This window comes from Aotus nancymaae, unplaced genomic scaffold, assembly GCF_030222135.1.
Source record: "Aotus nancymaae isolate 86718 unplaced genomic scaffold, 86718_ANA_hifiasm-v0.15.2.pri h1tg000033l, whole genome shotgun sequence".
Classification (NCBI taxonomy): Eukaryota; Metazoa; Chordata; class Mammalia; order Primates; family Aotidae; genus Aotus; species Aotus nancymaae.
In genome coordinates, this window is record NW_026988447.1 from 53617634 (window position 1) to 53632191 (window position 14558).

Sequence of the window (14558 nt, forward strand, 5' to 3'; positions counted from 1 at the left end):
TTCTTATGAGAATTACAGGGTTTGAGGATTAGTCAACTGAGAATTGTTGAGGTCCTTCTCTAATTAATGTCTTCCCAGTGATGTTTGCCCTAATCTCCCCTTTTATTACATTTATTACAATGCTTCAGCGGGGCGGTCTGTGTGGCAGGGAAGATCTATTAAATAAGGTTACTGTTCGGTTAGTGAAGTAGCAATAAAGGTCCTATTTCTGTATTTGTTACTTTGTTAATTCCTTTTAATTTAAAGAGTCACCTTGAGGGAGGCATACATTTAAAACGGAGAGAATGATCAAACTGGAAACTAGAAGATCCACTTCCGGTCTTGGCTTTGGAATCTTGGCCAGGTCATTGAATCTCTTCGGTCCTCAGTTTCCTAAGTCATAAAATATATGGGGTTTGAATAAGATAATTTCTAAAATCACCTTAGCCCTAAACTTAACAATTTGCTGATTTAAAGGAAAACCCTTGCAAAAATTAATTAGCAGAAACATTTTCATGACTTTATTTACTTCCCACTTGGATTGTTGCAATTTGTCTCCTAAATAGTGTTTTCTGCTTCTATCATTTTGGTGCAGTAACTGCTGCAGTCTATTGGAAGATTTAGATTCACAAAATGCTATTCATTCCCTGCTCAAAAACCTTCCACATTTAGCCTAGCTTTCAAGGTTTTCTGAATTTTGATCTTATCTGTCTTTTTAGCTTTCTGTTCTCTTATTATTATTACTGTTATTATTATGAAACCCTTCTCGCCCATCCCACATTTAATTTGCTTGCTATAATTGAGTATGTTTGTATTTTATTTTTATTTGTGTTATTCTATCTGCCTGATAACCTTCCTTCTTCAACTCCACTCCCTTGCTCCTCGACATGGAAATACACAGTTTAACCCCACCTACTGAAATTGTAACTCATTCTTCAAGGTCAACTCAAAAGCTATTTCTTTTCCACTGCCTTCTATAATTACTCCAACTGTAAGCAATCACTTTCTCTCTAAAATCCTACAGGACTTAATGATATATACAACTCAATAATAAACAGTAAACATATATTTGTTTAATGTGCGTGTTTTCTAGGTGCTGCCTTTGGTACTGGGAATAAATCAAGAAGAAAAATAGACACAATCTCTGTCCTAATAAACCTTACAGTCTCATAGATGAGACAGATGCTAATAAAATTATACCTATTAGAATAAATATATGAAAGAGAAAATCCTACTTCATTTTTTCTTTCATTTTTTAAAATTATTTGAATCTCAGACCCTACACTAAATTGTAAACCTGAAAAAAAATTTGTATAAATCTTTATGACATTAAATTATTTCTAAATAAATATTCTTAGAAGAAATACTTGAGTCTTCAGATTTGGAGTTATAAATTTAACATGGCTTCTAATACTGTCCTAGACCAAAGAATAACTTGGCATTTTCTTCTACTTTCTGTTGTTTTCAAAGCTGAATAGGAAAGAAGTTAGATGGGATTAAGTACATTAATAAAAATCTTGCATTTTTCTTTGGATTTAAGAGATTTTGGGGTCTTATTTTAGAAAAGTCACCTTACCATGATACTTTTTGGCCACCCATATTTTAGGTTTTGTGTTAAAAAAATTAAATGTTTTCATTGCAATATTTTGAGTAAGATGTTCATCTTTATTTAAAAAAGTGGTCATAACTTTTCCCATATGTTTTTATCTAATACCATCCATATACACAGGACTGTGGAGCTTGTTGTGGATGCAACAAAGTTGCATGAGTTGGTTCAATAAGCATTTGTTGAGTGCATACTGGAATCTCATAGTGTAGTGGACTTTGAGCATGAATGAGACACAATTTATGCTGTTTAGAGAATGTAGTCTTGTGGAGGACACAAAATAATATTATGTCAATATCATCATATCAATAATATGAAAATTTTGGATCCAGACATAGATCTTTATTCAGAGGAAATAAGTTTATGTAAATTCCAACAACAATGCTCTTAAGAAGATGGAATTAAGGGCCACACAATGTGAAAGATAATGAACATTCTAAGGAATGCTGTTGTCAGGGAAATTCTGTTCATTCCATTGTTCATCCTCTTGTTTCAAAGATAATAATAATGATAATCTACATTATTATTGGAGAGGAGGTAGAAACACTTTAATGAAATACTTTGAGCAATCATAAATATTTTTAATTTAATTTTTTTTGGCAAAATCCATTGATCACTCTAATCACAAGCCTTAAAATCTGATGCTGTAGCTTGACAAATGGTTTTCTATTACTGGAAAGGCAATTCATTGTTGTAGTTGAGCTTTTCAACTCTAGATTCAGACAGGTCTGTGCTAGTATCAAGATGAAGGCTTCATTGCTTACCAGCAGTATGACACTAAAAGAACAGAACTGTATCTATCTAAATCTCACTATTCTTATCTATAAAATGGAGGTAATAATAGATCTATCTCATAGTAAATGCTAAAGAAATGTAGCTATTTTTTCCAACCAAAGTTTTGGTTTCCAGCCAAAGTTATTTCCAACCAAAGTTTAATTTGAAAATGGATGATCTTTATTATATTTGTAAAATACTTTCAATTAAATGCTGAAATAAGGACACCCTGATTCTGGTAGAGATAGTTAAAATGGGGCTACGAGTATACTATTTGGACCAAAAAAACAAAACTGAAGGCGCTTGTCTGGAGTTTACTGAGTGCACACTACATGTCAAATTGCTTTTTACTGCTCAAAGGAGCATAGATTTTAAAGATGTGTGTTCCTTAATGGTAGTTTTTTGTTTAATTTGTTTACGGAATAATCATGTGATGCTTTTTGGAAAGGTCTATGGAGCATCTATTAAACAACAACAAAAGCATAAAGCATTATAGTTCCAGAAATTAGAGATAGTTCCAGAATTGTGAAGATAAAAAGAAGCTCTTAAATTTAACATTTCAGAGAAATAGACTTAGGAAGCCCATTGGGCAAGAGGAAAGAAAATAGGGGTAGACATAAGAAAAATGGGAGAAAGAAGACAAGTAAACGTCATTGTTTTTCCCACTGTAACATGCATTTAGGGAAGCAATTTACAACCAAGTGGGAATAATATACTCTTTTCATCACTCATACTTCGTAGAATATAAAAATTGTACATTTTGTTGTCAATAGGTTAATGAAATTGAAAACTAAACTTATATAAATCTCATTGTTGAGGTAAAGTTATACAAATTGTAGAAATAAATGTTTAATAAGTGCTACTTTGGTAATGTTTCTTTTATTTAGTTTGTCTTTTTCTGCTTAATGATGGTATAAGATAGTGGTATTAAAATAAACGTATTAAGAAAATAAAAATAAATATTCTATCACTACTTGATAACTGGCAGCAACTTTAATTCACCTCCTGGACATGTAAACCATAATGTTCCAAATGTCATCTCATAACTCTAGATTTTACTGTATTCTCCTAGGGTTATGATGACAAAGACTGTGGGCAAATTTCAGATGGAAACAAATGCCAAACAGAGAGAGATACAGACAGGACTGGAGGGGAGAGAGAAAAAGAGAGAGAGAGAGTGAGAAAGAGAAAAGAGAAGGAAGAAGGGAAGGAAGGAGAGAGAGAACAAAGAAAAAATAAAATTAAAGCCCTAAGAATTCAATCAAAAGGCAAAATCAGATCTACAGTAGCATTTCTGCTATCTTGAAAAAGCCTCTGTTTCCTAGTTAGTTCAGAAGGGATACCTTAAGTCCATTTTCTTATTTGGAGGGACATTATCTCTTTTTAATGTATAAACTCAGGTAAACCTCAAGGTGACCTAGAAATATGTGAGAAATAAATTTTCTCAGTGATTGTACCCTGAAATTTGTGCAGTTTTATTTATAAGAACTCTTCAGATGCTAGGTAATATTCACTTAAATAATATAAAGTTTTTACAACAATAACACGGTCAGTTTGCAATTATTCAAATAAATACCAGGGAACAAATGCAGCAATATTGATTTGTTTTGATCATCCTTAGTTCAGACTTATTTAAGCAAAGTATAAATAGTGCACTTTGAATTACGTGGCTTAATTTAGGACAATTAATAAACCACAGAGTGAGACTTCATCTAAAAAAAAAATACTTAAGGTATAGAAAGGCTTCAATTTTCATGTGCCATTACTTTTTCTTCTCTTGTAGTCTTGTATTGAAAATGGGAAAATGGACTTCCTGTGAAATTTCCAGGTTTCTAGATTAAAGGAGTAACTTTTGTGAAAATAGATAGTCATGAAGCAATGTGTTTTGTAATTCTATTCCCCAACCTTCTATTTCTGAGATGGCCAAATTTCTGCAGAATGTATTATTTAATACTTATGCAACATTTTGAAAACCTAAATCACATTGTTGCAACTAGGCAACTGTTGAAAAGTAAGTACCAGATTTATTACCAGCTATTTTCACAAAGATTCCATTTAATAATGTTGGTGTATCCTCCGTAATTTATTTGATTAATAATATTTGATTTGAACCCAAATGATGACTTCTCACATATATGACAGAACTAATGAACTGTGAAAGAAGAACTGTTCAGATGGTCACCAATAACCACTGCTTAGTTAATCCTTTAAATAAACTGGAGCTCACAATGTGTCCCTTTGAAGTCATAAATAATGTATATTTTTCTTTTGACTTTTAATAAGCCAGTAGGGTTCATCTCACAGTCTCCAAACACATATATTTTATTATGGGCCTCTGCAGTTTACTTTAATTAGTGTGTCTGAGTGCTTTGGGAGACTTAGCCCTACTGAAAACAAACAGAGTCTTACCATCTATAAAACATTAGCTCCCTTTGGTTTATCCTGACACAGCGGGGGAGGCTCAGTGAGAAACACATGGTGTAAGTAAACACTCATAATTGCATTAGCATTCTCTGGTGGATTGGTAATTCAAGCTCTGTTCCATGATATTGTAAGAGCAGTTAGAACAGGTTTACCAATCTTGTGGTCTGCTGGGGATTTCATCAAATTCCATGTGAACAGAACTTTAAGTGACAAATCTACTGGAAACAGAGTACGAGAAAGGAAAGCTTTCTGTTAAATGGAAGCTTAGTATAGGCAGTATAATTTGTTTTATTTCTTACATAGCTGTGAGATTTTTCAGTACTATTTGCCATTTCTTTTCTCATGTTATTTAATATCAAAGTGGGTTTCAATCTGCTCCTGGATACACCTACTTAATGATTGTTCAACGCTGTACAAGACAGCTAGCTGGTTGAGTAAAATTTTCAGTATCTATTTTGATACCATTATACCCAAACATACTTGCCAATAAAATAATCATGCTACTGATTGTTGATAGGATTAATGTCTTATTTCTAAGGAATTGATATATTTCTTAAAAAATAATTAGTTAAAACTCCAGATTTTGTAAAGATCCTTTGTATATATAAGCCTAACACCCATTATCACTCTTATGCTGTTGAATATAACGTTCTAGCAATTGCTTGGAATAATATCTGACCAATACATTTGGGACAATAACGAGAATGTAAGGTATTCTGTAGTTGGATTAATCTGATTGATTTAGATAAGAAATTGAGTTGTATTAGTAAGCACAAATGGTTAAGCTATTTGAATGATGTGACCAGCGGACAATCACTCAATTTATCTATTTTTTACATAACTTCCCATGTTTGTGTTTCTTACTGACTTTGGCTTTACTTCACTTTTTTTTTTTTTGGCTAATTTCGTCAGTTAGGTTGGTCAAAATAACAAACTTATCTGTTTAGGATATCTTTTAGGCTTTTCAGAAAAATAAGTCACATCAAAATTTTGATTGGAGTCACTAATAATTTATAGTTCAAAGAATACATAGTCTTTGCTAGCGCTGTTCATTAGAAATAGAATGTTTAAGAAGTATACTTTTACATTTTCTGGTGGATATATAAAAAAGTAAATAGAAACAGGTAAAATAAATTTTACTAATATATATTATTTAACATATCCAAAATATCACTTCAACATGTAATCAATATAAGAAGTTACTAAGGATATATCTGATCATTTTTGTACTAATTTTTTGAAATCTCATGTGTATTTTATATTTAAGGAACATCTCAATTTGGACTAGCCACACTTGAAATGGTCATAGCCACATGTTGCCAGTGGCTACCAGGTTGGAGAATAATACTATACCTTTTCATACATGAAATAAATGGATGGTTTTAAAAAGAACTATGTTGAAACTTTAAAAAAATCCACAAAATCCTTATTCCCTATTACATATAAATTTCCTTAAGCATTACTGTTTCTAGAATCTCTGGTCTGATTTGTAAGTTGTATTTTTTCTATTTTATTTTACTCTCTTCCTTCTGACTCTGATGTCATTTCGTTGTTTGCTCTCACTCTTTTATATTTTGAAATTACTTGGCTCATATGTCTAGTTAAAAATGTAATTTTTCACATTGATGTCAATGAGAACAAATTGCTATATTAATAGTATGAAACTTATTAATGAGCAATGAGAAAGAGCTGTGTAGAAAATATTATCTTCCAAGTATAGAAAAGAGATGGTTATATTTTCCAAGCTATACCATATTATTTTTGCATTGTTTTAATTGGGTGCATGTACTGCTTGCTATTGAAATATTGTGAAAGGAAAAATGTTGAAGCTTTAAAATTTCTAAGTGTTAGCTAAGTAAATAGTAGCAGAGTACTGTAAATTATTTCTTTTCTTCAATTCTCATATTTTAGAAGTTAATTTACCTTATATACAGAAAATACTTAAAAAATTTGTCCACATAATGTGGGCTATCTAGTGTTTATATAATTTTTACTTAAGAAAAATTTCTTCAACGTGCCATTTTGTATTTAGAGGAAAATACCCAAGATTGAGCCTTCCTGATGGTAAGGAAAATGAAAGGAAACCCCCCCCCAAAAAAAGAAAAACTTACAAATTTCTGATCTATAATTTGCTATATTTACAAAAATATTCCTGTCTTGCTTTAGCTATTCAGTCCTGTATCTATATGAGTTCAGATCGAAGAGCACAAATATTTGAGTATTTTTAAGTACTTATATTGCTAATGTAAAAAACATTTGTCTTCTCATGATTAATTTAAAACAAAAATTATCAGAAAATGCTTTTAAGTGAATATTAAGAAATTATAGGATCATTCAATGCATTTTATGATTTAATTTGCTGAGCCGATGTTTAGTGAAAATGGGTCTTTTTATTTATCAGATTTTCACTGGTCACATAGCTACAATAGATGTCACCTTTAAAAATATCTGAGTGCTTAAAATTCTTTTAATTTGGTTATACCATGTAAATTCAAATGAATATTAAAAAATTCATACATAACTGAACACTATAGGATATATAAATATATTTTATACAAATTATGTAGACTATAAACATGTAGATAAAAATGGTATTTATAAAGTGAAAGTATAGATTATATTTAACTTGCATCACAGATAAGCTTCTATATGTAAATTTGTTGTGTTAGTGATGTATTTGGAATATTATTTGTATAAAATTTGGCATGAGATTCACTATTTAGATATTTTACAAAGTCATCATTAATATTTAATTAGCAAATTCTCTAATTTTATATCATCTCCTTGAAATTTCTTTTACATTTCCAAAGTATATTGATGTGTAGTCTTATAACACGAGATTCAATTTCTTAGAATCAAAACATTGATAACATAAATAATGCAATATAAAAAAATCTAAACTATTAGGATAAGACATATTGGGAGATCATTTAAATTGAAATTTTCTTATATGATGTCATGTCAGCATATATTACAATTTTAAAAATAGTAGTAACACCACCTTCATTGTGAAAAGATATATTTCAGTGAAGATTTTATTTACAGAAGAACTACCTTATGCTTTTCTGCAATTTATGCAGGCTCTTTGTTTAGGTATTATGAGTATTTAAATCTTATGAAGGAAATCATTACTCTGTCAAAACTTTAAAGATTTCAATTTGATAACTAAATGAACAACACTGAGTAGTTCTTTGAATTATCTCCATAAACTTGCTCCTAGTGATCTTTTCTAGGAGTAGGAACTAGATTTGCTTTGAAATTGCTCAATGTTTGCCTCCTGCCAAAGCTGAGCTGCTGATAAGCACACCCACCGGCTTAAACAAGGTGCCTGACAGACTAGAATGGTTAGTGAGGAATCAAAAATATGCTTTAATCCAGTGTTCATTCTCATATCACAAAAAGGGGTTACAGAATGATTGCTGTTCGCAAAAGAAAAAGGCAAGCACAATTAAAAGCCAGGTTCCTAATCCCTTCTGCCTGGGTTTAGAATCAGAGCCAAAAGAAATAGTGTTTTAACAGGTACATATGCCCTTAGGGGAAAGCACACCCCGACCACCTAGCTGGTGAGATGAAAAGATAATAGGATTCAGTTATATCAGTGGCCAACAAATTGTGCCTCAACTGCTGTGGCTGACAAGAGGCCATAGAATTAGTGGGTGGCCAAGAAAGACTATTTTGTGACAGTGGGCAGATAAATGTTGTGGCCAAATATCATCTTTCCAGCCTAAAGCTTCTGTCTTAGCAGTCAAGACATATATCATCAGTGTGTGAGAAAATTTTAGAGCAAGTGCCTGACTTTTTAGAGAGCTATTTCCAAATGATTGAAGGGCAGTCTGAGCTGCTAACCACTAATTAGCCTAATTGACACCAAATTGAAATAGATGACTCAGCTGTTGCAGAAACGCTGCCTAATGGTAGTGTTGTGTCTCAGCTATTTGAATGAGAAATGATTATTAATTGCACCCTGTGGAAAGAGAAACTGCTGCATTATATTAATATTGGGGAAGAAGAGGATTAAACTTCCTCTTAATATGACTATAAGCTTGCCCCACCCTGCTGGCACTCTTGTCATGAGGAATAGCTGACACAAGTTGGGTAAAGTGATCTCAGCTCTGCTATTGCTACACTGGGGATTTTGCAGACAGTCCTTGCTAGCCAGTTTTCTGAGAGCAACAATAGTACTAAATCTAAAGTTAAAAAGAAAAACAACCAAAAAAGCCAATAGTAGATACTGAATAAGTGTTTACTATTAAAAACACGAGTTTCTGTGTTTAGTATTATTTTTTGAACACAACAAAACATTATTTTTAATTGATAAGTAGAATTTTATTTGCTATTCTAAACATTAATTTTTAATCACTGGATAGAACCAATTGTTCAGTTGTGTCTACTGAAGAAAGAAAAGAAGGAAGGAATCTTGAACATACTGTAAGTTACAGGTTAGTATATGACCAAACACGGGAAAAGTAAGTTGACTTTAGTTGGATTTGTCTTCTTCTATTGAGAAATTAATTTCTGGGACAAATAGGAAGGAAAATGTTTGAAATACAGCTCTTACTGTCTAGGAGGGCAGTAGTTTTTCTCTTTCCCTGTAACTTGTCAGATTACTTAACATGGGATCTTTTCTGTGGAGGTTTGTAGCTACAGGATTGGAAGGACCTCTACAGGCCATTTGTTTTTGTTTTGGCTAACAGAATAGTCATACCAACAATCAGGAAACTACCTTCTCTAGAATTATGTTTGAAACTTTTAATTCTGAAGGAAATTACTGAATTTCTAAGATGGCACAATGATAAAAACAGATTTAATTCAGAAATTTAAAAATTTTCTTGGGAAAGCTCATCAGAAAGAACAATACTTGGTTTTACTATAACAACTATAACCATAAAGTTTATAAAGATTTGGCTTGGCAGTTGAAAAATAACGTATTTTCAGGTCTCTAACAAGATGCAGAGTTGAATGAAATATATCAAGTGTAGTCAATTTCCAAGCTAGCAATGAGATATGTTCTAAGTGAGTGCTTTTCAATTAGATTGGACATCAATATGCATTTAGATTCCACAATAGTGATTTTGACCTTACATCATTCATTCATTCACTCATTTATTCATTATAACAGTAAACATTCTTGCAACATGTATTTAGCTACCATATAAATCTCTGAATTAAAAGTCAGATTAGCCAATCAGAGACTACAGAATGGTAATATATTTAAAATCAGTCTATTTCCAAAGAAAATAGTGGGAAATAATTATTGTAATGCAGCTTACAAAATAAAAGGATACAACTTGGGATAATTTCGTGCATTTATAAGGCAACACATGAAATTATTGAATTGAGTCTTCCTCAAAAATCCTTATTTTCCACATCAGCTCAAGGAAGAACAGATCTACATTTATCTAACCACACGAAAATATGGAACTGGTTGCTACTGCTCCTCAGCGGAAGCCAGATTCCTGATAGCGATTATGGCAGTGCTAACTTGTGATTATAGCGCTATTGATGGAAAAACAGCAGGGAAAGTATTGGAAAAGCAGAAAGTTAAAAGACACACACACACACACACACACACACACACACACAGTATTTGTAGAATGCAATTCTGAGCCAGGTGCTTTCATTTACATTTACTACCATTTTCTAGTTGCTCACTTGGCCTCCTGGAGTACAAGCAGGCTCTGCCCTATGAATGGGGCCCTTGAAGTTTGGAGGAATAGTAACAGCACAGGCAGCAACAATTTTGGCAATTTCAGAAATGCAGTATTTTCCCTTAACCACAGTTTAGCAAGTTAATTCTTCCACTGCTAAATTCAGAAGTATTTCAACGATATTCTCTTCCATCACTGATCTTCATATTAGTTATACAGTAAAATAGCTAAGAATACATTATGCTGGTACAACTATCTTATATTAACACATACTTCATTCTAGGAGCTGTCCATAAAAGGGTATCACAAGAGTGACAGAGGATTGACAGAAGAGATGAATGTTCACATATTTATTCAACAGACATGTGCCCATGATCTCTCTGTGCCAGGCACTTTGCTGTACACTTACTATGTGAAGCCATTTGTGGTGATTGTAAAAATGGAGAGGTGTGAAAGATTTTGGTAGCAGGCTTCTAGCATTACAACTTTGCATGTTGAAAATGTTCCTTAGGAAATAATTATAGTTACTTAGCCTTCCTCTTGACTCTAGTCCTGCTGCTAGGAAATAAACATCTACTGCTCTGGGCTTAAAAAACAACCATGGAAAATGCCTTTATGTTTCCTTTTCTCCCCCTTATTTTTAAAAAGACCATGGTATTGTCAAATGTGCAAAGTGGAGAGAAGATTTTAATTCATAGATTCAACGGAAGAGGCTTAAGCTCAAAAACTTAGCTCAGCCATTAGGCTCATTAGACTCAGTGTTCCAAAAGAGAGTGAGATGTAATGGGAAGAGGTAAAGGGAGGAAATTGACTGGGGTTCTTCTCGTTTTTCTAGTAATCTTAAGTTTTGCTATTGGGAGGAAAAGTTTGGATGTCACTGCATTTCTAAGTTACATTTTTAACATCTCTATGAAGTAATATGCTGGAGGCAGCTTGTAGAGGCTCTCAAGAGCTGAAGGTGCACATCCCTTCCCAACTCTGAAGTCAGTGACTTCGTGTTGATATTTTCAAATTGGCAATGATAGGGATATTTATTTCATAGGAACTGGAAAATGCTGCAAATCAGGGATGGCCTTCTCCTCACCCCACGGAACTGGTTGTTAACCATTTACCAACATACCACTGGCTGGAAGGGATTTAGGATCTCAGTGAATCATCCTACCACATCCAACCACACTGTGACCAGTTTCAGCAATCAGCACTTGGATGCTGATACAATGTAAATCCAATCTAAATCACTCACAGTCACTGAGAAACCCGGTGACTGCAGTTGCTGTATCAATGACACACAGACAAGTAATATGGGAATCGTTAATTGGTGTCACACTCAGATTATTGGTATAAATGAAAGAGAAGAAAAATCACAAATACTTTAGAAATAGCATTAGATGATACACATTATTGTACATAACAGCATTGATATTAAAGGAATTCTTTTTTAATTAAAATGTTAAGAAGTTAAAGGACATTTTTAAAACCAGAAGCAAAAGAAGTCAGTAGAGTGTATGCTGGAATTGGTAATGCTCTTGGGATAAGCTGCAAATATGGGTATTTCTGGCAATGTTTCTAAAAATTTTACCATTTGAGCTTATCGGAGTCCGTACTGAATAGAGATATTAGTATACTCTCTCTTCCTTGCCTCTTTTTTTTTTTTTTTTTTTTTGAGTTGTCTGATTTAGTAGTTTCCATGGTTCTTACTATAATTGTTTTTACCTGGCAAGTTATGCGAATCTAATTTCTGCAAAAATTGCCTGGAAGAGTGTAGAATTGTACTTGGCTCTATACATCTTGGGTTGGAGTTACTGAACAGTTACTCATTTTGGATCGAAAACTATTTTGTGTCTCTGGTGCTGTGACTTTCTTACAGTTTTTTGAGTAAGTTTAAAAATACTTGGAAGTTAGAATAAATGAATATTTAATTACATATGCATTATATAGTTACATATACTGTACATGCATAGAAAACAAAAAGGATACATATTAACATTAAGGAAAGGGGATAGAGGAAGAATGGGGCCTTTATTTTCTGATGTATACATATGTATTCTCTGAATTTGTTACAATAAATGTGTATTAATTAAAAATAATATTTGCAGGCTGGGCACCATAGTTCACACCTGTAATCCTAGCACTTTGGGAGGCTGAGGCAGATGGCTCTGGATGGCTTGAGTCCAGGAGATCGAGACCATCCTGGGCAACATGGCAAAACCCCATCTATACAAACAAATACAAAAAAAGCTGGGCAGGGTGGTGCACACCTGTAATCCCAGCTACTTGGGAGGCTGAGGTGGGAGGATCACTTGAGTCTGAGAGGTGGAGGTTGCAGTGAGCTGTGATCATGCCACTGCACTCCAGGCTGAGTGACAGAGTAAGACTCTGTCTCAGAGCAAACAAACAAACAACAAACAAACAAAACCAAACAACATTTTGGGAGGCCGAGGCAGGTGGATCACTTGAGGCCAGGAGATCAAGACCCACCTGGTCAACAGGGTGAAACACCATCTCTACTAAAAATACAAAAAAGCCGAGTGTGGTGGCGCATGCCTGTAATCCCAGCTACTTGGGAGACTGAGGCAGGAAGATCACCTAAGCCCAGGGAAGTTGAGGCTGCAGCGAGCCAAGATCACACCACTGCCCTCCAGCCTGGGTGACAGAGCAAGACTGTGTCTCAAGACAAACAAACAACACCCCTTTTCAAAACCCTCAAACAAATGAACAAAACAACATACAAATTAACAAAAACCCCAAAAACTTGCCAGTTTCAGTTTTGTAATGCTTCCTTTATTCCCCAAATGCAGAAAAAGGTGAAATAAAAGAAAGATGAGAAGAGATTACAATATATAAATAGCTCTGTGGTTTTTGCCTTTATCTTCAGAGGAAACATACACAAGATTTATCATGCTTCTAAAAAACTAGTGTACAACTGCAATAAGGTGACTATAGTTAGGGATAAATTACTAAAAATAACTAAAAGAGTACAGTTGGAATGTTCCAAACACAAAGAAATAATAAATGGTTGAGGTGATGGGTACCTGAATTAACCTGATTGGATTATTACACATTGTATGCTCTTATCAAAATATCACATGTACTCTGTAAATGTGTATAACTATTATACATCCATAAAAATTAAAAACAAAGAAGTTTTAAAACCTGTAAAAAATCTAAATTTTCTATTTTCTATTGCTGTTTCTATTTTTGTTTTTTTTGAGACAAGAGTCTCACTCTGTTGCCCAGACTGGAGTGAAGTGGCGTGATCTCAGCTCACCACAACCTCCGCCTCTCAAGTTCAAGCGATTCTCTTGCTTCAGCCTCATGTTGGCCAGGCTGGTCCGAAACTCCTGACCTCAGGTGACCCACTCACCTCGGCCTTCCAAAGTACTGGATTTATAGGCATGAGCCACCATGTCCAGCCCGTTTCTATTTTTATACCAAAAAAAATAATCATCACATCTATTTCCCAAATGGAATTTTGGCAAAGGTGTTTGTTTACTGCTCTGCCGATGTTTTGACATTTACAAGGTAATTTTTTTAAGCTCAGTTTTGAGAAAATCAAATATCACATGTTCTCACTTTTAAGTGGGAGCTAATCATTGAAATCACATGGTCACAAAGATGGGAACAATAGGAGGTGGGGACCGCTTGAGGTGGGATGTTAGGAAGGGATGGTAGGTTGAAAGGCTACCTATTCGGTACTATGCTCATTGACTTGGTGATGGGTTCATTAATACACCAAGCTTCAGCAACACTCCATTTGCCCATGTAACAAACCTGCACATATGCACCCGAACCTAAAATAAAAGTTAAAAAGAAATCAATTTTGCTTTGAGCTGAAATTTATAATTCTGTTGAGAGTTTCTTGCCTTGAAATCTTAATGATATAGGCCAGTATGTCTAACTGGAGTAGTATACAGTCTCACAGTTTTCTATCTTTTGGTAAAGCAAAGAAAAATGCAGCTAAAATTGATTCATTTATAATTTCAGGGAATTAGTGTAGTTTTTATGTTGTCACACTGCATTGTGGAGGAAATTTTTTTTCTATTACAATAAAAAACTTCTAATAATTCAAGCTACAGTTGGAAAAAAAAAGGGAACATACGCCATGAAGGAAGGCTCCAAACCTTGCT